Consider the following 24,021-nt stretch of genomic DNA (forward strand, 5'->3'; position numbering starts at 1 on the left):
TAAAAGTAGCTAGCTAGCGTAGCATTTAGCGTTAGCATCCAGCACGCAACATTTCAACAAAAACATAAAAGCCTTCAAATAAAATAATTTACCTTTGAAGAACTTCTGATGTTTTCAATTAGGAGACTCTCAGTTAGATAGCAGATGCTCAGTTCTTTCAAAAAGATTCTTTGTGTATTAGAAATAGCTCCGTTTTGTACATCACATTTGGCTACCAAAAAAACCCGAAAATTCAGTCCTCAAAACGCAAACTTTTTTTCCAAATTAACTCCATAATATCGACTGAAAACATGGCAAACGTTGTTTAGAATCAATCCTCAAGGTGTTTTTCACATATCTCTTTGATGATATATCGTTCGTGGAAGTGTGCTTTCTCTCCTGAATCCCAGGAGAAAATGCCCGCACCTGAAGATTACGCACAAATTTAGACAAAGGACACCGGGCGGACCCCTGGAAAATGTAGTCTCTTATGGCCAATCTTCCAATGATATGCCTACAAATACGTCACAATGCTGCCGACATCTTGGGGAAACGGCAGAAGGTCTAAGCTTATTCCTGTCGCATTCACAGCCATATAAGGAGACATTAGAAAACAGAGCTTCAGAAATTCTGCTAATTTCCTGTTTGACGTATCATCTTGGTTTCGCCTGTAGAATGAGTTCTGGGGCACTTACAGACAAAATCTTTGCAGATTCTGAAACTTCAGAGTGTTTTCTTTCCAAAACTGTCAAGAATATGCATAGTCGAGCATCTTTTCGTGACAAAATATCGCGCTTAAAACGGGAACGTTTTTTATCCAAAAATGAAATAGCGCCCCTAGAGATGCAACTGGTTTTAAGGGGCCTGAATAATTTTGCACGCCCAATTTTTCAGTTTTTGATTTGTTAAAAAAGTTTGAAATATCCAATAAATGTCGTTCCACTTCATGATTGTGTCCCACTTGTTGTTGATTCTTCACAAAAAAATGCAGTTTTATATCTTTATGTTTGAAGCCTGAAATGTGGCAAAAGGTCGCAAAGTTCAAGGAGGCCGAATACTTTCGCAAGGCACTGTATATATAGGGATGTGTTGAGCGATCTTGCAAATTTGAACTTTGATAGAAAACTTAGCAATTCAGCTCAGCAAAAAAAGAGACGTCCTCTCTCTGTCAACAGCGTTTATTTTCAGCAAACTTAAAATGTGTAAATATTTGTATGAACATAACAAGATTCAACAACTGAGACATAAACTGAACAAGTTCCACATACATGTGACTAACAGAAATTTAATAATGTGTCCCTGAACAAAGGGGGGTCAAAATCAAAAGTAACAGTTGTGGCCACCAGCTGCATTAGGTATCGCAGTGCATCTCCTCCTCATGGACTGCACCAGATTTGCCCGTTCTTGCTGTGTGATGTTACCCCACTCTTCCACCAAGACACCTGCAAGTTCTGCGGTGAATGGTCCTAGCCCTCACCCTCCGATACAACAGGTCCCAGACGTGCTCAATGGGATTGAGATCCGGGCTCTTCGCTGGCCATGGCAGAACACTGACATTCCTGTCTTGCAGGAAATCACGCACAGAATGAGCATTATGAATGGTGGCATTGTCATGCTGGAGGGTCATGTCAGGATGGGCCTGCAGGAAGGGTACCACATGAGGGAGGAGGATGTCTTCCCTGTAATGCACAGCGTTGAGATTGCCTGCAATGACAACAAGCTCAGTCCGATGATGCTGTGACACACAGCCCCATGACGGACACTCCACCTCCAAATCGATCCCGCTCCAGAGTACAGGCCTCGGTGTAACGCTCATTCCTTTGACGATAAACGCGAATCCGGCCATCACCACCGACCAGTCCTGTCTGGTCCAGCAACGGTGGGTTTGTGCCCATAGGCGACATTGTTGCCAGTGATGTCTGGTGAGGACCTGCCTTACAACAGGCCTACAAGCACTCAGTCTAGCCTCTCTCAGCCTATTGCAGACAGTCTGAGCACTGATGGAGGGATTGAGCATTCCTGGTGTAACTCGGGCAGTTGTTGTTGCCATCCTGTACCTATCCCGCAGGTGTGATGTTGGTATGTACTGATCCTGTGCAGGTGTTGTTACATGTGGTCTGCCACTGCGAGGATGATCAGCTGTTTGTCCTGTCTCCCTGTAGCACTGTCTTAGGCATCTCACAGTACGGACATTGCAATTTATTGCCCTGGCCACATCTGCAGTCTTCGTGCCTCCTTGCAGCATGCCTAAGGCACGTTCACGCAGATGAGCAGGGACCCTGGGAATCTTTCTTTTGGTGTTTTTCAGAGTCAGTAGAAAGGCCTCTTTAGTATCCTAAGTTCTCATAACTGTGACCTTAATTGCCTACTGTCTGTAAGCTGTTAGTGTCTTAACGACCGTTCCACAGGTGCATGTTCATTAATTGTTTAAGGTTCATTGAACAAGCATGGGAAACAGTGTTTAAACCCTTTACAGTGAAGATTTGTGAAGCTATTTACATTTTTACAAATGATCTTTGAAAGACAGTGTCCTGAAAAACTGACGTTTCTTTTTTTCGCTGAGTTTAGATAGAATCTTGAAACCGTGGAGAGGGAAACACTTACTCCTATCATTTATGGGAAAATTACCTGATTAATTCTCTAGTGATATCGCAGTTTAGATATTTATTCATGGGTCTACCGACTCCTGGAGAATCCTTTTTCAAATAATGCGAGAAAAAAATATTTCACTTTATTTGGAATGGCAAACCAGATAAAGTAAAAAAATATATATATTTATTCGTTAAACTATTAAACATTAAGGCATTAAACTTCTCTCTTACAGGCTCCATTGTACTGAAATTGTATCTAAATCCAAACTGGTTTTCTAGCAAGCTATTAAGAGAGTCTCATCCTATGTTTAAGAGTGGGTTCTTTGCCTTTTTTCAGATTAAAACCTTACATTTTTGGGGGATTGATAATGGATCGCTGTTTAAAGTCACACAGTTTGATACAATTTTAATTTCATCCTCCAGAAAGGGCAACTCTAATATTACAGCAAATAATATGGCTAAACACCAATGTACTGATAGAGAAAAAAACACATTTTCTTGGAAAAAATGTACAAGAAGGGGATAATATTTATGAATGATATTGTAAACAAGGACGGTAAAATTACGTCACTTAAGCAACTAACAAAAGTGTATGGAGGTGTACGCTAAATACAATATTATAACCAACTCATCGTGACACTGCCACAAAAATGAAAGAGACAATTACTTAAAGAAGAAATTACAGAATTAGTCACCCATTAAAAATCATATGTAAAAGGTCTGACAGCAATGCCATATAAAATTCAAGATAGTTGGGAATAGTTCCCAATACCTTGGCATCGGGTCTATGAACTGATATAAAAAACAAAAATTGACACTTCAATCCGTTCGTTCCAATTTGAGATATTATCTAAAAGACTTGCTACAAAAATAATTGTTTACAGGAAACAGCCTTGTGCAGCCTTTGCCACAAGGAAAAATAATCAACAGAGCGGTACTGTCCATCGGTATCTCGCTTTTGGAGTCAGGTCCGGGAATGGTTGTTATGTCATAATATCAGGGTTCAGACCTGTATACTGTATTGTTAAGGGATCTGAAAAAACATGATCAGTCAATGGGAAATGTCATTATAGTCTTCGGTAAAGTATTTATTTTTAGGAGAATACCGGTAGAAATGTTACAAATAGGGAGCTTCAGGACCCTCGTAAGACATCGCAGCAAAATGTAGGGATGCATTGCAGAAGGAAATAACAAACTGGCATTATATTGGGAAGGACGGGTTAATCTATTGGAGGGTTGGAGTTAAGATCAAAATGAATGGTGGATTGGCCACTACTGGTGAAAAAGGAAATTAGGAGTATATGTATAGTTATTTAACTACATGTGCTGTATATGTAAGCGAAAATAGCTGTACGTATTGTTGTCAGTTAATTTATTCCAATCAGGGTAGGGATGGTAGGGGTGGGTGAAATAAAGTATATATACAGTGCATTCGGAAAGTATTCAGACCCCTTGACTTTTTCCACATTTTGTTACAGCCTTAATTCTAAAATGGATTAAATTGTTTCTTTCCCTCATCAATCTACACACAATACCCCATAATGACGAAGCAAAAACACATTTTTAGAAATGTTTACAAAGGTTTATACATTTTAAAAACTCAGTACTTTGTTGAAACACCTTTGGCATCGAGTACAAGCCTTGAGTCTTCTTGGATATGACACTACAAGCTTGACACACCTTTATTTGGGGAGTTTCTCCCATTCTTCTCTGCAGATCCACTCAAGCTCTGTCAGGTTGAATGGGGAGCGTCGCTCCACAGCTATGTCCAGGTCTCTCCAGAGATGTTAGATTGGGTTCAGGTCCGGGCTCTGGTTGGGCCACTCAAGGATATTCAGAGACTTGTCCCGAGGCCGCTCCTGTGTTGTTGGCTGTGTGCTTAGGGTCGTTATCCTGTTAGAAGGTGAATCTTCGCCCCAGTCTGAGGCACTAAGCACTCTGGAGCAGGTTTTCATCAAGGATCTCTCTGTACTTTGCTCCGTTCATCTTTCCCTCGATCCTGACTAGACTCACAATCCCTGCCACTGAAAGACCCCACAGCATGATGCTAACACCACCATGCTTCACTGTAGAGATAGTGCCAGGTTTCCTCCAGACGTGACTCTTGGAATTCAGGCCAACCTAGGTTTCATCAGACCAGAGAATCTTGTTTCTCATGGTCTGACAGTCCTTAAGGTGCCTTTTAGCAAACTCCAAGTGGGCTGTCGTGTGCCTTTAACTGAGGAGTGTCTTCCGTCTGGTCACTCTACCATAAAGACCTGGTTGGTGGAGTGCTGCAGAGATGGATGTCCTTCTGGGAGGTTCTCCCATCTTCACAGAGGAACTCTAGAGCTCAGTTAGAGTGATCATCAGGTTCTTGGTCACCTCCTTGACCAAGGCCCTTTTCCCTCGATTGCTGAGTTTGGCAAGGCGGCCAGCCCTAGGATGAGCCTTGGTGGTTCCAAACTTCTTCCATTTAAGAACAATGGAGGCCACTGTGTTCTTGGGGACCTTCAATGCTGCAGACATAGCATGGTTTTTGCTCTGACATGCACTGTTAACTCTGGGATCTTAGGTGTGTGCCTTTCTGAATCATGACCAATCAATTGAATTTACCACAGGTGGACTCCAATCAAGTTGTAGAAACATCTCAAGGATGATCAATGGAAACAGGGTGCACCTGAACTCAATTTCGCGTCTCATAGCAAATGGTCTCAATACTTATGTAAATAAGTTATTTCTGTTTTAAATATATAAATATGCAAACATAAAAAAAATGGATTTCACTTTGTCATTGTGGGGCATTGTGTTTAGATTGATGAAGACATTTTTTTGTCAATCCATTTTATAATAAGGCTGTAATGTAACAAAATGTGGAAAAGGTCATTGGGTCTGAATACTTTCCGAATGCACTGTATATAAACAATGACGTTGAATATGACCGGGGTCAGTAAACGTTGGCAAAAAACGTAATTAAATTGTTGCCTGCAGCACAGTTACAGTCACCAACGCTCTGGATAACATAAAAACAGCCTAACCAACTTTGCTAGGGCAAGTAAAATGGTCAGAGTGGGGTGTTCTCTCATTTGTGTCTGGAAGTAGCTAGCAAGCTAGCCAATGTTAGCCAGTTAGTTTGGGTGCTTGAATGCCGTTGTGAGGTGCAGAACACTCGGATCAACCCTACACATTGGCCAGAGTGTCCAGTGTGTGCTCTGAAAGCTCTGAGAGTGAAACGCTCTCAGACAATCTGATAGGACAGTTGCAGTCACCAGCTCTGCTAGGGAGAGTAATGTTCAGTGAGCTGTTCTCTCATTTGTGTCTGGAAGTAGCTAGCAAGTTAGCTAGTTAGCTTGGGTGCTTGACTGCTGTTGTTAGTACAGAACGCTCGGATCAACCCTTAAAGAGATGGGTCAGACTAAAGCTTAAGAGGGTGTGAACCAAAACCGTCAAATGCCATTTTCTCAACTTTCAAAGCAGAATTACTTTCCCATTGTTCCTCAAATGCAGTGTATGATATACCATTTTGACTCTGCTTTTATCCAAACACAATTTCAAATTTTTCTACATAAGACTGAATCAAGGCCGTCGGTCACATATACTGTATATATGTATCTGTATTTATATGTATATGTATGTATATGTATATATAAGTGTGTAAGTGTGTATGTATGTATGTATGTATGTATGTGTGTGTGTGTGTGTGTGTGTGTGTGTGTGTGTGTGTGTGTGTGTGTGTGTGTGTGTGTGTGTGTGTGTGTGTGTGTGTGTTTGTGTGTGTGTGTGTGTATATATATTTATATATATATAAAATAGAAAACAGAAATATCTTCATTACATAAGCATTCAGAACATTTGCTATTAGACTCGAAATTGAGCCCAAGTATATCCTGTTTCCATTGATCATCTTTGAGATGTTTCTACAACTTAATTTTAGTCCACCTGTGGTAAATTCAATTGTTTGGACATGATTTGCACAAGGTCCCACAGTTAACAGTGCATGTCAGAGCAAAACCCAAGCCATGAGGTTGAAGGAATTGTCTGTAGAGCTCCTAGACAGGATGGTGTGGAGGCACAGATCTGGGGAAGGGTACTTTCAACAAAGTACTGAGTAAAGGGTCTGAGTAGTTATTTGAGTATCTGAGGACCCATGCCAAATCTTTTCAGTCTCCTGAGGGGGAATGGGTTTTGTCGTGCCCTCTTCGCGACTGTCTTGGTGTGGACACCAAGGAACTTGAAGCTCTCAACCTGCTCCACTGCAGCCCTATCGATGAGAATGGGAGCGTGCTCGGTCCTCTTTTTCCTGTCATCCACAATCCTCTCCTCTGTCTTGATCACGTTGAGGGAAAGGTTGTTGTCCTGGCACCACACAGCCAGGTCTCTGACCTCCTCCCTATAGGCTGTATCGTTGTTGTCGGTGATCAGGCCTAACACTGTTGTGTCTTCGGCCAATTAAATGATGGTGTTGGAGTAGTGCCAGACCGCGCAATCATGAGTGAACAGGGAGTACAGGAGGAGACTGAGCATGCAACCCTGAGGGGACCCTGTGTTGAGGATCAGCGTGGCGAATGGGTTGTTACCTACCCTTACCACCTGGGGGTGGCCCGTCAGGAAGTCCAGGGTCCAGTTGCAGAGGGAGGTAGCTTATTGATGAGCTTTGATGGCACTATGGTGTTGAACACTGAGCTGTAGTCAATGAAAAGCATTCTCACATAGGTGTTCCTTTTGTCCAGGTGGGAAAGGGCACTGTGGAGTGCAATGGAGATTGCATCATCTGTGGATCTGTTGGGGCGGTATGCATATTGGAGTGGGTTTAGGGTTTCTGGGATATTGGTGTTGATGTGAGCCATGACCAGCCTTTCAAAGCACTTCATGGCTACAGACGTGATTGCTACGGGTCGGTAGTCGTTTAGGCAGGTTACCTTAATGTTCTTGGGCACAGGGACTATGGTTGTCTGCTTAAAACATGTTGGTATTACAGACTCAGACAGGGAGAGGTTGAAAATGTCAGTGAAGACACTTGCCAGTTGGTCAGCGCATGCTCGCAATACACGTCCTGGTAATCCATTTGGCCCTGCGGCCTTGTGAATGTTGACCTGCTTAAAGGTCTTACTCACATCGGCTGTGGAACAGCTGGTGCTCTCATGCATGTTTTAGTGTTATTTGCCTCGAAGCGAGCATAGAAGTAGTTTAGCTCGTCTGACAGGTTTGTGTGACTGGGCAGCTCACGGCTGTGCTTCCCTTTGTAGTCTGTAATGGTTTGCAAGCCCTGCCACATTCCACCAGCATCAGAGCCAGTGTAGTACGATTTGATCTTGACGCTTTGCCTGTTTGATGGTTCGTCGGAGGGCATAGCGGGATTTCTAATAAGCTTCCGTGTTAGAGTCCCACTCCTTGAAAGCGGCAGCTCTAGCCTTTAGCTCAGTGCGGATGCTGCCTGTAATCCATGGCTTCTGGTTGGGGTATGTACGTACGGTCACTGTGGGGACGACGTCATCAATGCACTTATCGATGAAGCCAATGAATGATGTGGTGTACTCCTCAATGCCATCGGAGGAATCCTGGAACATATTCCAGTCTGTGCTAGCAAAACAGTCCTGTAGCTTAGCATCTGCTTCCTCTGACCACTTTTTTATTGATCTAGTCACTGGTGCTTCCTGCTTTAATTTTTGCTTGTAGGCAAGAATCACAGGGATCGGGGCCTGTTCCAGAGGAAATAGTGTATCCTTTGCGTTGGGCTCATCAGAGTCGTGAAAGGAAAAAGAGGATTCTGCTAGTCTGTGGTGAGTAATCACAGTCCTGATGTCTAGAAGTTATTTTCGGGTTATAAGACATGGTAGGTAAATAAGTTAAACAATAAGTTACAAACAACGCAAATAAACGAACAAAAAAACACAATCAACTGGGGCCACGTAAAACATCTGCCATCCTCTCTGGCGTCATCTTAACAATTAGAGCATCAGTTTTTGGGGTTCAATTACAGGCTCAAAATGGCCAGAAACTAAGAATTTTTTTCAGTCTATTTTTGTTCTGAGAAATGAATGGTATTCCATGCGAGAAATTGCCAAGAAACTGAAGATCTCGTAAAACGCTGTGTACTACTCCCTTCACAGAACAGCACAAACTGGCTCTAACCAGAATAGAAAGAGGAGTGGGAGGCCCTGGTGCAAAACTGAGCAAGAGGACGAGTACATTAGAGTGTCTAGTTTGAGAAACAGACGCCTCACAAGTCCACAACTGGCAGCTTCATTAAATACTACCCGCAAAACACCAGTCTCAACGTCAACCGTGAAGAGGCTACTCCAGGATGCTGGCCTTCTAGGCAGAGTTGCAAAGAAAAAGCCATATCTCAGACTGACCAATAAAAATAAAAGATTAAGATGGGCAAAAGAACAGACACTGGACAGAGGAAGATTGGAAAAAAGTGTTATGGACAGACTCTAAGTTTGAGGTGTTCAGATCACAAAGAAGAATATTCATGAGATGCAGAAAAAAATGAAAAGATGATGGAGGAGTGCTTGACGCCATCTGTCAAGCATGGTGGAGGCAATGTGATTGTCTGGGGGTGCTTTGGTGGTGCTAAAGTAGGAGATTTATACAGAGTCAAAGGGATCTTGAAGAAGGAAGCCTATGACTTCATGTTGTAACCCCATGCCATACCCTGTGGACTTCGCTTAATTGGAGCCAATTTTCTCATACAACAGGACAATGACCCAAATCACAGCTCCAAACTATGCAATAACTATTTAGGGAAGAAGCACTCAGCTGGTATTCTGTTTATAATGGAGTGGCCAGCACAGTCACCGGATCTCAACCCTATTGAGCTTTTGTGGGAGCAGCTTCACCCTCTGGTACGTAAGAAGTGTCCATCAAGCCAATCCAACTTTTGGGAGGTGCTTCAGGAAGCATGAGGTGAAATCTCTTCAGATTACCTCAACAAATTGACAACTAGAATGCCAAAGGTCTGCAAGGCTGTAATTGCTGCAAATGAAGGATTTTTTGACAAAATTAAAGTTTGAAGGACACAATTATTGTTTCAATTAAAAATCATTATGTATAACCTTGTCAAAGTCTTCGCTATATTTCCTACTCATTTTGCAACTCATTTCATGTATGTTTTCATGGAAAACAAGGACAAGGACAAGTCACCCCAAACATTTGAACGGTAGTGTTTATATACAGTACCAGTCAAAAGTTTGGACACACCTACTAATTCAAAGGCTTTTCTTTTTTTTCCCTTTTTTCCACATTGTAGAATAATAGTGAAGACATCAACACTATGAAATAACACATATGGAATCAAAAAAGTGTTAAAAAAATCTAAATATATTTTAGATTTTAGATTCTTCAAAGCAGCCACCCTTTGCCTTGATGACAGCATTGCACACTTTTGTCTGTTCGTAAATTTAGAAGAAAACACTAGACGCTCTGGCCGATGAGTAGGGTTGATTCGATCGTTCTCACCTCCCAACGGCAGTCAAGCACCCAAGCTAACATTGGCTAGCTTGCTAGCTACTTTCTAACACAAATGAGAGAACACCCCACTCCGAACATTTTACTTGCCCTTGCAGAGCTGTTTTCATGTTATCCAGAGCGTTGGAGACTGTAACTGTGCTGCTGGCAACAATTTAACTATGTTTTTTTGCCAACGCTTACTGACACCGGCCATACTCAACGGATGTTGAGCATTCGCAATTCATCAGTTATTCTGCACTCTGGCACACTCAGATGAGAATGCTCATCGGAGTAGATCACAAAACTGAATTTACGAGCGCACCCAAAATGGTTACTTGCATAGTGGAGTCTTTTGTTAAGACATGTACTGTTGACTAACTCCATTCCGTACAAATTTGCGCAACCACAGCTATCAAACGAGACTGCAATGAGAACTAATGGGACTGTAGCGAATGTGTTGGCATCAAAATCTGGAGCTTGAACTACGTTTCTATTCAAGCATTTATTGACATGGTAATGGCCCGATAGTTTATGAGAAAAGTTGAAAAAACTGACCCCTCTGACGTTGTACGTTAAATTGTGAAGTGACGTAACGTACACCACGCATAATGCAACTCATTCTGTGTTGTACAGCCTCTCTCCACGAGGTGTAGCGCTTCTCACGCAGATTAAAAACAAGGCAGGGACAAGGTAAGGGGGGATACCTAGTCAACTGTACAACTGAATGCATTCGTTTTTTGTGTCATCACTGCAAGCCATCATGACTCTCAAAAGCCGCGACAGCCGCTGTTAACTTCTGAAGATAACTTTAGCACCGCCCTAAAAGCCTGATTCAAATTCGACACAAACTTTCAAATACAGTAGGTGTGTAATGACACATTATATGAACTCTTTATAGTGTTTATTTTTATTTTAGAGGTGATAAGTTGGACAGATCGGGTGAAAAAAGTAATTTCCCCACACAGCTTATCTCCCCCTTTCTCTATCATGCAGCAGGTCTCGCTTCTCCACCCAACATCTTTAAAAAGACCCGACGGAGCTGATTGCCTTCTTCAATCATACAGAGACGGGCAGCATGAAGGTTTCGTCAGTGATTTTGCTGGGAAGGGGAAAAACTGTGCTTTACAATGGGATTCATATTACAGTTGACCTGGAAGTATTACGTATGGGTGCTTAAATAAGGTAAATTGTACATTACAGCGCAATGTACATAAGTGCGTTAGCTAACTATAGCTAGCTAGCTAGGTACACAATGAACCATAATCCCAACTCATGACGTTACTACCCTGCATGAATCTGCAGGTAGCTAACCAACCAGGTTCAATGTTAGCTAGCTAACATTAGTCTATAACTAGCCAAGCAATGTCTCTGAGATACAAATAATACGATCATACATGTAACGTTTGCTAGCGAGCCAGACAGCTAACGTTAGCTAGCTAATAGTACACTTTAACTGGAAATTAAACCACGTTCTGTCAAAGTGTGAAATGTGTAATATCTGAAAATGTAGCTAGCTAGACTATCTTACCCATATACATCATGGATGGACGCGTCCAAGTGGAGAGCAACGCTTATGCATACTACGCAATACTTTTTTTTTAAAGCCGCATTAGACAGGATTACGTAGACACACTGACCAGCTCAAATAGGCAGACCAATCCAAACACATCTCTCGGCATGTCCAGCCCACTCATTATCTCAGCCAATCATGGCTAGCGGGAAGTTTGCTGACTTTTTCTGTGGCTAAACCAACTTGGCTCGTAATTTAACAATTTTATTCGTATTTACAAATGGCATACAAGGTTGTTATTAAAGCACATGAAAGTTCACATGTTCTAGAAGGCATTTCTGCTATAAGTCAAGGGGTATAAATACTTTGTTATGGCACTGTAGGCCTTTCTAATCGACCTGGCCGGGTATCCTGGAATGACATTAACCTCATCCCGTCAGTAGATGATGCCTGGCTATTCTTTAAAAGTGCCTTCCTCACCATCTTAAATAAGCATGCCCCATTCAAAAAATGTAGAACTAGGAAGAGATATAGTCCTTGGTTCACTCCAGACCTGTCTGCCCTTGACCAGCACAAAAACATCCTGTGGCGTTCTGCATTAGCATCGAATAGCCCCCGTGATATGCAACTTTTCATGGAAGTTAGGAACAAATAAACACAGGCAGTTAGGAAAGCTAAGGCTAGCTTTTTCAAACAGAAATGTGCATCCTGTAGTACTAACTCAAAAAAGTTATGGGACACTGTAAAGTCCATGGAGAATAAGTGCACCTCCTCCCAGCTGCCCACTGCTCTGAGGCTAGGAAACACTGTCACCACCGATAAATCCACTATAATTGAGAATTTCAATAAGCATTTCTCTACGGCTGGACATGCTTTTCACCTGGCTACCCCTACCCCGGTAAACTGCCTGGCACGCTCCACAGCAACCCGCCAAAGCCCCCACCTTTTCTCCTTTACCCAAATCCAGATAGCTGATGTTCTGAAAGAGCTGCAAAACCTAGACCCCTACAAATCAGCCAGGTAACACAATTGTTGCAACCCCTATTACTAGCCTGTTCAACCTCTCAACCTCTCGTATCGCCTGAGATTTCCAAAGATTGGAAAGCTGCCACGGTCATCCCCCTCTTCAAAGGGGGTGACACTCTAGACCCAAACTGCTACAGACCTATATCTATCCTACCCTGTCTTTCAAAGGTCCTCGAAAGCCAAGTTAACAAACAGATTACCGACCATTTCAAATCCCACCGTGCATTCTCCGCTATGCAATCTGGTTTCAGAGCTGGTCATGGGTGCACCTCAGCCACGCACAAGGTCCTAAACGACATCATAACTGCCATAGATAAGAGACATTACTGTGCAGCCATCTTCATCGACCTGGCCAAGGCTTTCGACTCTGTCAATCACCACATTCTTATTGACAGACTCGACAGCCTTAGTTTCTCAAATGATTGCCTCGCCTGGTTTACCAACTACTTCTTGATAGAGTTCAGTGTGTCAAATTGGAGGGCCTATTGTCCGGACCTCTGGCAGTCTCTATGGGGGTGCCACAGGGTTCAATCCTCGGGCCGACACTCTTCTCTGTATACATCAATGATGTTGCTCTTGCTGCTGGTGATTCTCTGATACATCTCTACACAGACGACACCATTCTGTATACTTCTGGCCCCTCTTTGGACACTGTATTAACTAACCACCAGACGAGCTTCAATGCCATACAACTCTCCTTCTGTGGTCTCCAACTGCTCTTAAACGCAAGTGAAACTAAATGCATGCTATTCAACGGATCACTGCCTGCACCTGCTTGCCCGTCCAGCATCACTACTCTGGACGGCTCTGACTTAGAATACGTGGACAACTACAAATACCTAGGTGTCTGGTTAGACTGTAAACTCTCCTTCCAGACTCACATTAAGCATCTCCAATCCAAAATGAAATCTGGAATTGGCTTCCTATATCGCAACAAAGCATCCTTCATTCATGCTGCCAAACATACACTCGTAAAACGGACCATTCTACCGATCCTCAACTTCGGTGATGTCATCTATAAAATAGCCTCCAACCCTCTACTCAACAAACTGGATGGAGTCTATCACAGTGCCATCCATTTTGTCACCAAAGCCCCATACACTACCCACCATTGCGACCTGTACTTTCTTGTTGGTTGGCCCTCGCTTCATACTCGTCGCCAAACCCACTGGCTACAGGTTTTCTACAAGTCTCTGCTAGGTAAAGCCCCGCCTCACTGGTCCCCATAGCAGCATCCACTCATAGCACGCGCTCCAGCAGGTATATCTCACTGGTCACCCCCAAAGCCAATTCCTCCTTTGGTCGTCTTTCCTTCCAGTTCTCTGCTGCCCATGACTGGAACGAACTGCAAAAATCTCTGAAGCTGGAGACTCATATCTCCCTCACTAGCTTTAAGCACCAGCTGTCAGAGCAGCTCACAGATCACTGCACCTGTACATAGCCCATCTATCTACCTACCTCATCCCCATACTGTATTTATTCATTTATCTTGCTCCTTTGCACCACAGTATCTCTACTTGCACATTCATCTTCTGCACATCTACCATTCCAGTGTTTAATTGCTATATTGTAATTACTTCACCACCATGGCCTATTTATTGCCTTAACTCCCTTATCTTACCTCATTTGCACTCACTGTATATAGACTTTTTGTTTTCTTTTGTTCTACTGTATTATTTACAATGTTTTATTTATTCCATGTGTAACTCTGTGTTGTTGTATGTGTCGAATTGCTGTGCTTTATCTTGGCCAGGTCGCAATTGCAAATGAGAACTTGTTCTCAACTAGCCTACCTGGTTTAAATAAAGGTGAAATATTTGTATTTTTTTAAATGTAGATATATATAGTAGACTGATGTCACTGGACAGGGAAGCCGCAAGGCTGGATAGACACATTGAAGCATATACTGTAAGAAAGGTGACACTTTAGTTTACAACTCCATTTCACCTGGTATCTTCTCTGTGTTTTCGGAGAAAGTATTTGGTAACTATGAGTACTTTTTGGTGCTTACTTAAAAAAAAGTATACATTATTTGAGCCAAACTACTTGCACAAAATGAATCATAAAATGATTCGTGCTTGTTTGAATTTAATCCTAAAACATTGTTGAGTCATTACCATTCTATTATATAATTTCTCAGTAAACACCAGATAAACATTAGGGATAAAATAATAACCAGAAACAATGACTAGAAGCCTTAGCAGTGAATCATCATGCCCAAATCTGACCTCTTCCAGTCAGCTGATTCGTAAGCGTAAAAAGTAATCCCACCACACAGTACAAGGAAAACACACTTGTTGACTCACGGTTGTACAAAGAGGATATAATACTAAGCAGTACGCACTACATAACAGACTGACCATGCTAGTGGGGAATTGAACATGGGAAAGTAAACGGTGACAGCCCCGTCCAAGCCCCCTGACTTCCCCTCTCATCCCTGTGATGTGCAGGGTGCTTCCTGGTAGAGTCCAGAGGAGCCCAGCAGCGGAGCAAAAGGGCATGGGAACACGAGGAGATCTGGACAGTTCCAATTGAAACCGAAGATAAAACAAACCTCAACAAGGCCATGGCCCCATTGGCCTCGGTCGGCCTTGGCTCACCTTCCGACTTCATTTTTGCAAGAGCTGTTTTTTTTTCACGGATATCGGGTTCTGGTACATTGTATGACGTTTTGCATCATACATATATATCTATCTCTCTCTGACGTTTGGAATGACAATGGATGATATTTCTAAATTCTCCTTCGGAATGGTTCATTGCCTGAATAAATGAAAGTGTGGTTACTTTTGTTTTAAAAATGTGTATGTACAGTATATCCTAAGGTACTATACTAAACTATGCATCCAGTCTAGTCTGAAAAAATGTGTGTGTGCGTGTCCTTTCGTGCATCCATGCATGGGTGGATTAGTGTGTGTGTGCGCGTGTGTCTGTACGTGTGCGCCAGTGTGATGGATGGCAGGCAAGTCGCACAATGGCAATGAACTCTAAATGAGCTGACCTCTCCCTGCAGCATAATGGCTCCATGTAACATGCATTACAAGGTGGAGAAGGTGACTGAATACCTCTTAATGACACCATATGGACCTCCACCTGGAACCCTAAATTCTGCCCCACTGACTGCCTGGGGGTACTGAATACACTGTCTCACACAGACAGGCCCCCGCTCTCTCTTCAACAAAGGCCCCTGAACAAGACTTTAGTATTGTAGTCCTGCCATGGCTAAACAGACTCCATTCTGGACGTTAGTGCCATCTGCCAGTAATAACCTCTATGACCTTGTGTCTGCCCTTTGGCACAGAACTACAGAGCAATTAGATAGAAAAAACACTAAGAATAGTACAAAGAGATAAGCCTATCTGAAAATATGTACTGTAATAAGTGTGCATCCTCTAGGTAGTCTACAGTACATTAGGGAGTAATTGGGCATCAATACTTATTTTGACATTAACTAGAGAGGCGCGTACAAGCAATAAGGTCATGTTCAGCTGAGACAACATAATCACAGAGAGTTTACAAAGTGTACAGTCAAGTCACTGTATTGGGTATGCCATTGCCAAGGGAGTCATATAAACACAACACAAAACTGTCATACCCCAACAATCCTCTCAGGCTCTGCATAGCCAAACCACATACAGACTAGAGTAGAATAAGTAGAGTACAGTAGAACACGATAGAATAGAATAGAACACAATAGAATAGAATATAATAGAACACAATAGACTAGAAAATTACCATTATTATTCACACAGGCAACTTTCCACATGGACACTCAAATGTAATTCTATATATTATACCCTAGGAACTGACACACACACACACACACACACACACACACACACACACACACACACATGCTCACTGGGCCTGTCCCCACTCAGAGCACACAGGGCCTGCGGCTTCACCCCGTCTGCAGCCTTTGAACCGCATGGCTAGTAAATAAGGCTGCCTGCCACACTGTGTGTGTGTGTGTGTGTGTGTGTGTGTGTGTGTGTGTGTGTGTGTGTGTGTGTGTGTGTGTGTGTGTGTGTGTGTGTGTGTGTGTGTGTGTGTGTGTGTGTGTGTGTGTGTGTGTGTGTGTGTGTGTGTGTGTGTGTGTGCTTGTGTGTGTGCTTGTGTGTGTGTGTGTCTGAGGCTGTGAGCAGATGTGAGGGGCGATTAGAGTCCAGTAATGGGCTCCTGAGAGAGAAGACTCTTACACAGGGATGACCTCAGAGCCCAGGGATTTCATTAACACTAGAACACTGAACACACACAAACACACACACTTGAAGAGTCCCCCCCCATGTTGGCAGTAGGAGGAAGTAGCCCCTATACACTGATCTTGGGTCATTTTTGTGCATTCCCACTAATGGTTAATTTTAGGATTTTGGGAGGGAAAGCTTATCCTAGATCTGTACCTAGATATGTACCCTAGTTTCCCCAGTCCTAATCCCTGCTCCTAAAATTCAATTCAAATAACTTGAATCATTGTGAATGCTGTACATTTATTTAACTTTTTTTTTGCCAGTTAAGTCAACGACAAGTCATTGAAATTCTCTTTTAAGAGGTGAACAATCTTTAAAAAGTTGATTCTGTCAAAAGTCAGATGGTCAGATAATCTTTGCTAGTGTAATTAGCAAGTCTGCTATGAGACAACCATCACTGTTGGTGTGGGGTAGGACATCAGTGTTGATGACAATAATGTTAATGTGATGTGTTTATTGATTCATGTTTTCAGTGATTTAACCATATGATGAGGACAAGCAAATAAATACATATAGGCCACCTTTATGGCTCAAAATCATCTCCTGTTTTGGAAAAGCTGCTCTATACGTCCACGGATACAGCTGAGTGGAGCAAGGCAAGCCAAGTCAGGCTATGTGTGAGGTGAGAGAGTTTTAAGTTAATTTCCGAGCTTGAATTTGCCCCAGTAATGTACTATCAAACTGACTAGGCCTATGCTGATACTTGCAGGAAAGATAAAGATTCCTAAGTGGAAGAACATTTTTTTTAAAAGCATAACAAATCATATGAAATGGCCAATAACACTGAAAGTATTCACCGAAAAAATCTTTTAAAAAGTTTAAATAATGAACCCAGGGATAAATGTGACAAACGGACTCAACTCAAACAAGCTGCTACTACGCTCCATTGTCCATCAAAAACAACAAATTAACCAATAAAATTATATTTAAAATTCAAAAGAAAAGAGAAATTCCAATTAAGTGGCTTTGTGCTTTGTGTGTGTGTGCACGTTTGTGTGTGTGTAACACTAGCTGAGAGACTTGGTGGCCTTTTCCTTTCCACATGGTGGACTCCAACCAACAAGCCTGCTTTTATGCCAGCTGCACGGGGGTCTGCGCCCCCCTTATCCCGCGTAATCGAGCCGCCTTTCATTCAATCAAGCTACCATGGATCTCTCTCCCTCTTTTATCTCTGTCTCATTCCCTCTCTCTCTCTTTGTCTGTCCTTCTACCCCCCCCCCCCGCTCTCTTGCTATCTATCCACCCCTAATATACCCCGTCCTAATACAGCCCCTTCCACCTCCACCACTACCACCTCCTATCCCCCCCACCATCTCTTGCCCAGAATCAGTGCCCCGGAACAAGGGTCAGGGAGAGGGACAGCTGGCAGACCTACCGGACGTCCCCTTAAAAACGAGGTGTGGGCCAGAGCGGTGGGTGACCCCAGTCAGATGGTGGTCTGCTCTCAGGTAAAACATCTGGTTTACTGATGGGATAAGGGGGTAGGCACACACACACATGCACACGCGCAGGCACACGCACACACAGTCAGGCATACATGCATGCAAAAAGCAGGGAGGCAGGCAGGCACCTAGGAACACACACACAGACACACACACAGACTGAGCAGGCCTCTTTATTAGTCATTTGGACAAAAAGCGCTGCCCTCCACCCTTTCCCCTCTGTCTACACAGCCAATGACAACGCCCGCCCTAGTTGCCAGCAGCTGTCCAGAGCTCACCAGCACACACACAAACACACACACACTGGAGCAAAGCATACAGGCATTACCCAAAGACGTGGCAACATTAGCTAGTGCCTGGCTGAATGATTTACCTGTAGTATACTTGACGTGACAGAACTTGCCATTCCACCACATTAGGAGTAACAGCTAAATTACTCTCTGTAGGGGAAACTCATCCATTTAAACTTAAGATCTGAATGTTTTGAATGTTTTTTCCATGGTAAACAGCCCAGTGCAACTGAATGTAATAACACAGGTGTCAATGATACAGCTACTCTATAAAAACGAATCATGTATGATGTCTGTTAGCTGGGTCAGAATTCCCGATACAGAGCAGAATATGTGAATATCCTCAAATCTGGAGCTAGGCTCTAGTGGAAATTGTGAAAGAGTAAAGCAACAGGTGTAAACAGGTTGAACACAACAGCATGGTGTGTTGGTGTGTTTGTGTGTGCATGTGTGTGTGTCCTCTTTCCTGGTCTGTCAGAGTTAGAATGTGAAGGCCTCCCAAGGTGTATTTAAAGGAATTGTGTGTGTGTGTTCCTTATGTGTGTGGGTGTGATGCGTGCGTGTGTGTGCTTGTTGTGGGTGTGTGTGTGTGTTTCTGCATGCATATGTGTGTGTGTGGGGAGGGGGGGTAATATGGAAGATTCTCCACAAACTGCTCAAGCAGAGCCAATGAGACCCACCCTCTCCTTCAAATCTCCCTTCCTCATTTCACCACATTCACTCAGTGTTCCCTCCTCACACTCCCCATATTCATCCAACACAATAGCTCCATTGCTCGTGGTAATCAAGGATTACTGTGAACCTGTATTGCATTCGCCTCTCTCTCTAAAGCCTTAAATGAAATGGTCATTGTAGGGGTTATTGGGTAAATGGTCACAGCAAAGAGACAGTGAGACACGGAGGTATGAGGTTTTTATGAGACACTAAAAGGGTTGATTTGTGATAAGTGATATGATAAGTCTTATAATGCATTATTTCTGCATCATCAGGCAATATAATTGCAAGCTTTAAGTAAAGTGTTACTAAGGTTTTAACTCAACAGATGGAAGTTAGGTTCTGTTTTTTTTAAAGGAGAACAATCATTTGATTGTACAATTACAATAGGAATAGTTATATTTAAAACCCAAGAAACAATTTCCTTCAAATGTTTTATTTCAAACGCTGTTCTTGTTCTAATTATTCATAGTGAAATCTAAAATCATAGTTCCACAGACGGGCGTTGTGGTCCGAGTTCTTTGGTTGCAGCCTATTGACCAAAGGCTTAAATCCAGAGGCGTATTGTTGATGGAAAGTTTACACACAGTTCAGTTCAATGCTTTGACTGAGTTGCATTAAACCTGCCTCGTGATTTAAAATGCATTTTTAGAGGAAATAAATTGATAAGTGAAAGTGACCAAAACAGCTGTATGTTACATTTAGCTTGCTGCTTTTATGGCCATTAGCTGTCCCCCAGTGAACAGAATATTAAATACATTATGAACTACTAAATAAATATTAAGACATCTGGGTTGAGGGTTAACAACCAAAACAGTGAGATGCTGCTGTAATTTCAATAATTTGATTATTGAGAACCCTATTGAAACAGTGTCAAATGCTTTGGAATTGATGAACAGTGAATAGAAGAGAATACTATAATTCTAGTTGACAGATTGATTTTGCAAATAAAGTGCAGTTCACGAGTCCCTTTGAAAACACAATCTTTTGACTTATTCAGGATATCTGCATGTGCTGCTTTAGTGCACACACTTAGGACAGTGCCAAGCCATTGCATTTATCCCGAGTGGAACAATTGCATTTATCCCGAGTGGCTCTAATGCACAGAGGATTGGTTGACCATACAGGCTGTTTCCCAGAATTCAAGCCCCCTGACTCCCAGTGAGAGACAAACGTGCTAGCTGTGAAATAATGAAATTAGTGGAGATAAAGTCAGGAAGAGCAGAGCTTCCTATGAAAATATGTATAATTCCACAAACTTTTGGCTCCAGAGGAGTTTTGAATTAATTTGTGTTTTCTTAAGAGGGGGTGCCTCGCGGTACAGCATGAGGAATTCTCCTCGATCCAGGTCTTTGGGCTCCTGCTTATTCACTATTTCTTAGACTCAAGTAATAGGAACCATGAAGGGAGAGGGTCCCGCGAAGCAGAAGGCCGTTCCAAAAATGGGGCCTAATATCATTAGGATACGAAACAGAGTGTTAAATCAAACACACCCCAGTACACACTGCCTTCGGTATGGTATGTGGTCCACTTTTTTTCCCCCCAGATGTTGTTCGTGTGGGTAGAAATTCAGATATGGAGCAAGTACCTGATCATTTATATTCAGTTGTATTTATTATATTCAGCATTGATACAAAAAAATGTACTGGTTGAGCTGATATTTGCTCCACAAGTATATTTCAGATAACTAATTGACTTGGACGAGAGCTGATAAGTCAAATATTTTTTTTATAAACTGGGGAAAATAGTTGATATGAGGCATATTTTACTAGATTTAATACTTGGTTGTTTGCTGAAATACAAAATGGTGGGTTGTCGTCTTTCTGCCTATTCAGTTACATGAAAAATGTCAAATTTGCTCAAAACTTTGTAATCGGTTAGATACAAAACTAATACTCTTCCTGGATCTACACCACATGCATATATATGAATTAGGGCATAATTGAGTACAATTTCAGCCAAAGCAGCTGAATAATTGTATCTTCAGTTAACTGATTAAGTTAAGTAGGTCTACTAGTGCGAAGCACTAGATTATATTCATTTTAATAAAATAAGGGTATTGTAATAGCGTTTTTATTATTCCGATGGAAAGGTATGCATATTTGATCACCTCAACAAGTCAAGTAAATTTAATATCCATATGCAAGCAATGACTGAACATTTGCCACATGCACTATTATGTGTGGATCAAGATGTCAATGGAACCATTGTCTGCATTTCTCAGACACCGAATAATGGTTTTGTTATTTTTGTGCTGAGAGCAAGAAGGAGAGATCCAGACATGGCTACTTCTGACTGAAGCTCTCATGATCTATGAGTGCTTAAAGGTATTTGGAATGGCTACCAAAACACAGGAGGCGATTTTAGATTGGAGCTATGAAGGGGTCCTTGAGAAATATGAATACCCGTCTATGAAAAATGCTTAGCGTGGTTCCCTTAAATGACTTAATTAGGTTCCTGGCAAGGGAAGGGCCTCCATTATTTAGGTGTAATCTTCAGTACTTAGGCCAAGAACAAGTGTTGAAAAGATTCAACTGCCACTAAGGAAAACAAAGAACTTTAACGAAAAGTAGGACAGAATGGTAAACTCCCCCAACATTCCCCGTAGTACACAGACAGACACTTTACTCAAACACACACACAGAAAAAAACACAGACAAAAACTACGCGATTTAGAATAACTGTGAAATTAACTGTGAAATGTATATTTTTCTAAACTTACAAGGCAGTAACTGGACAACTCACACCAAGTTATGTTGCCTTAAACTGTAATTGCTGCCATAGAGTAAAAAGGCAATGTTAGGTAATAGATTATGGGTGCATGTAAAAGTTGGATTCCATGGAAACTTAACTGTAGTCTATAATATAATGTACAATGGCGCAATGGGTAATGTATGCATAGAAGTATACTGATCACGACTCATAGAGCATAGCTATTGTTTTTTATTACAATATTTGGCTGTCAAGTAACGTTAGGCCTTAACCTGCAGTGCAATATATTTCAGTTTTAAATTAGGAAAATATAGATTACTGTACATAGGCTACTCATTGGAAATAGGATTGAAATGTCTTTGAAATTGTCTGATGGGCTACTTCATTAAATGCATAGTAATTTGCTGTAATTCCATTCCAATTTAACTAGAGTAAATAAAAATACAAACATGTAAGAGAAAGGAAAATGCTGATAAGAAATATCAGTCACTGTCTCATATACTGTAGCCACATTTATAGGCCGTGAATTTGTTAGGTTTTCAAGCGGGTAAACTTGTAGGCTACTGGCGCTTGAGCTATAAAGTCAAATGGGTATTGGCGATAATTATTAAAGAATGATTCAAAACTGCTGTACATTTTTACCAATAATGTTCCAAATGAAATTTGAAATTTTGTGGCTACTGAAACAGGATACAGGTGGCTTACGTAGTCGTCAGTTGATGCGGCTAGGACATGAATTGTCATCAACTCAATTGCTAAAAATTGCTGATTGGAGTTGGTTTAAAAATACAATAGGCACAAGCGCAACCCATATTATCGTTACATTATGTATTATACTAATGTTGATATGGCATTGCCTCGCTCTAGTAAAGTATTGTTTGTATAGTTTATTATAGTGTACTGTGACAACAACAAAAACAATACAGGCCTACTTTAAGTTAAATTAAAACTTGTTCTGTAGCATTGTAGCCTGACCTATAGGCCTACAGATAATTCAAGCGCTCATAAAAATCGTTTAATTCCACACATAATGATCACATGCTATAACACTTTTTATGAACAGGCAATAAGACTTTTGAAAAGCAGCATGACATGTTACATTCAATCATATGCTATTAATGCACTTACCATGATTTGTGTCTAGGTCAGGAAAAATAAAATGCCAGTATTTTTTTCAACAGTGTCGTCTCTCCATATCACGTAGTATGTTCAACACTCTAGAGCAAAACGTCTTCCACAGATGAAACTGGAACGCTCAATGGTCAACCTGGAGTCACAGCACGTCCTTTCTCACTGTCTATGCATATATCTTCTTCAAAGTGATGACTGTAGATTTTAGAATTGTATGCGCACTTCGTTTGGCCCTCTTGAATCGTTCGTGTATGGTCGAAAAACCCGAAATGGCAGCTATCAACCAAATCTAAGGGTACGTTTTCATCCAAAACATTGCGCCGTTTCTCGATTAGTGTCATATACACCTTCTGGAGCGTGTTTTCTTTGACGCTGGTAGGGAAGTGATGTTATGCAAATAGAAAAATCTTGGTTCCTCCTCCTGAGGGTGTTCTCAATACCCACGAGCCGAGTGCTGTACAATGCATTTGTGTGTGCGTGTGTGTGTGTGTGTTTGTGATCCCCGCGCGCGACCGTGCGTGTTCCATTACGCAGGAGTTGCTTTCAATTGGCTCTCTTTATTCTTCAGTTAACAAAATAGCTCAAGCAGAGTTGAGCTCTTCCTTTATCTCTTTATCTCACATTTACATCTTTGTTTGGTCAAGAGTGCCTCTCTCGACTGTTGTTTACACAAAGACAACTGTTGTTTACACAAAAAAGAGAAGAAGAGCTCACTAGCTAAGGGCTTCTCTCCGAAAGTCTGTGATGGTGTTGACAGAAGGCTACTTCAGATGTGTGGATGGATCATTCAATTCTAATGACCCTAGGCTATTGGCTGGTTTCTATAGGTCGTTAATGTGTGTACATTTTGAGATCTTCTAGGCTTCTACTTTTAAAGTAACACTTATAACCTGCTTATATAAAGTAACGATTTGATATATGAAGCAGGCTTTACAAAATGGTCAAAGAATC

General features: G+C 41.9%; 1 protein-coding gene across 1 annotated transcript in view; it reads right to left on the reverse strand.

Moving 5' to 3' along the window:
• LOC110493897 (protein phosphatase EYA2) overlaps window positions 1–23,565 on the reverse strand; it is a 73,131-nt gene extending 49,566 nt beyond the window's left edge. Inside the window, exon 1 of the mRNA XM_021568477.3 lies at window positions 23,068–23,565. The gene's annotated coding sequence lies outside the window, so the exon portion shown is untranslated. The remainder of the gene's footprint in view (window positions 1–23,067) is intronic.
• Window positions 23,566–24,021: the final 456 nt, after the last annotated feature.

The sequence above is a fragment of the Oncorhynchus mykiss genome, chromosome 17 (genome assembly GCF_057628025.1).
Source record: "Oncorhynchus mykiss isolate SJ-2025 chromosome 17, ASM5762802v1, whole genome shotgun sequence".
Lineage (NCBI taxonomy): Eukaryota > Metazoa > Chordata > Actinopteri > Salmoniformes > Salmonidae > Oncorhynchus > Oncorhynchus mykiss.